This window comes from Cucurbita moschata, unplaced genomic scaffold (genome assembly GCF_002738365.1).
Source record: "Cucurbita moschata cultivar Rifu unplaced genomic scaffold, Cmos_1.0 Cmo_Scf00093, whole genome shotgun sequence".
NCBI lineage: Eukaryota > Viridiplantae > Streptophyta > Magnoliopsida > Cucurbitales > Cucurbitaceae > Cucurbita > Cucurbita moschata.
In genome coordinates, this window is record NW_019268609.1 from 171,089 (window position 1) to 173,256 (window position 2,168).

The 2,168-nt window shown below is 33.6% G+C and overlaps 1 long non-coding RNA gene across 2 annotated transcripts in view; it reads right to left on the reverse strand.

Moving 5' to 3' along the window:
* Positions 1-1,714, reverse strand: part of LOC111439407 — a 5,584-nt gene extending 3,870 nt beyond the window's left edge. For both annotated transcript variants that reach the window (XR_002709798.1, XR_002709797.1), the window contains exons 1-2: positions 1,531-1,714; positions 285-468 (exon numbers count right to left, since the gene is read on the reverse strand). This is a non-coding gene — a long non-coding RNA (uncharacterized LOC111439407). The remainder of the gene's footprint in view (positions 1-284; positions 469-1,530) is intronic.
* Between the last annotated feature and the right edge of the window lie 454 nt (positions 1,715-2,168).

The following is a 2,168-nucleotide window of genomic DNA, read 5'->3' on the forward strand; positions in this document are numbered from 1 at the left end:
TCCCCCCCCCCCCCCCTCTCCGAGTGCTCAACCGTACATATTCAGATTAAAAATCCAGTCCCACAGCTATAACATTCTCTAACAAGTGATAGCCTCCACCAGATCTCTCAACTAGAAACTAAACAATCCCTCTCCATTGCAACTTTTAAGGCTAAACAGAGTAACTATGGCAATGAGAATAGCCACCAAACACAGAACAATGCATATTTATCATAAGTATAACAAGCTTGTATACACGAGCAAAAAAACAATGCAAATAACTTGCAAGTGATTTTGGAAAATACCCTTCTTTCCCAATATGGATGAAAGCATATGAAATCATAGACTGGAGTGATGGTTGATACTAGCACAACATTGAGCCCAGTAAATACAAGAAGTGCAGTCATAGGTCGTGTTCGGTGCGGCATAGCTTTCAATCAAAACTCTAACAAGTGCTGAATCTGATTCTTATACATGAATGCAGGAATTCTGAAAAGAGAAGACAAAGAACAGTCCATGAATAATTTCAAACAATAAACAGTAAAATAATGATGCAATGCAAATTGACATTCAAAAGTGCATTTCATCACTCTTGTTAATGCCAACACCATTTCACAAAATAATGATATAATGCAACGTTCTAAGAGGAATTTAATCGAACATTTAACAATTCTACAGCAGTTCATATGAAAATTAAATGACTCCCTGCAGCAATTCATCTACGTATATAGTCGAAAATGTAGCATGTTGAGGATTGTCAGGAAGGAGTCTGACACTGACTAATTAAGGGGATGATCATGGGTTTATAAGTATGGAATACATCTACATTGGTATGAGGCCTTTTGGGAAAACCAAAAGCAAAACCATGAGAACTTATACTCAAAGTGCACAATATCATACCATTGTCGATGCCGTGGTTCCTAACATGGTATCAGAGTCATATCCTTAACTTAGCTATGTTAATAGAATCCTTAAATGTCAAACAAAAAAAGTTGAGTCTAGTCTCAAAGGTGTAGTCAAAAGTGACTCAAGTGTTGAACAAATGGGTGTACTTTGTTCGAGAGCTCCAAAGAGAGTTAAGTCTCGATTAAAGGGAGGTTGTTTGAGGGCTCTATAGGCCTAAGGAGTGGCTCTATGGTGTATTTTGTTTGAGGGGAAGATTATTGGGAAAAAAGTCCCACGTTGGCTAAGTAAGAGAATAACATTCGTTTATAAGTAAGAAATACATCTTGGAAGTGAACAGTATCATACTAGGGTGGAGTGTCATGGTTCCTAGCCATTTTTTCTTAAACGCATTTTTCTTAAACAAAATTTCCTCTCTATTATTGATTCCATGTTTTACTGTCCCTTTTTATTGATTGATTCAATCTGTTTTTTGTTTTTTTTTTCTTGGTACTAATTTGTGATGTATACATTCTTAGTTTTATGTTTTCATTTAGACTAGTTGAACATTGAATGAAGAAGAAATCAACAAAAAACAAGAAAATTGTTCATAATTTTCTGCGTGGAAGAAAATAAACCAACATAACCCAACAAAACAAAAAATAAAACCTCGAGAATCTGAAAAATGCGCGGCGGCGGCGCGATCTCATCAACGACGCGGGTTGGGGGCTGGATCCACTGTGATTGCTCGGAGAGGGGAGAGGGGGGCGGCGATTTCGTCGGAAGCCGGAGACTGCGGCAGCGGAGAGTGCCGCCTAAATTTAGAAATTAGTTTGTTTGGTCTCATGATCTCTCTCCTCTCCATTCTTCTTCCGTTTTTTGTTTAAGATACTATCAAAATTTTAGATAATTAATTGTGATTAATTATTTTATTTTTATTAAATTAGATTATTAAAATAATTTTATCTAATTTAATTTTGATTCATATACCTTCAATTTTAGGATTTTAAATTTATTTTATAATAAATCTGGATAATTATCAACAAACAAATAATTTTAATAAAATTATTTAAAATTTTAATTCTAAATATTTAGCGCAAATTTATATTTTAAAAACTAAATATTTTATATGAAGAAGTAAATTATATTGAATGAGGTATACTTATCAATCTTATAAATTTATAATAATTTATTAATAAAATAATAATAAAAATTTTAAAAATGTATGTATAAATTGATTGTGTATGGGTAAACTGGTCAATGATTGGACACCTTAGCAAGGTTTGGAGTGTGTGACTTGAAAGATA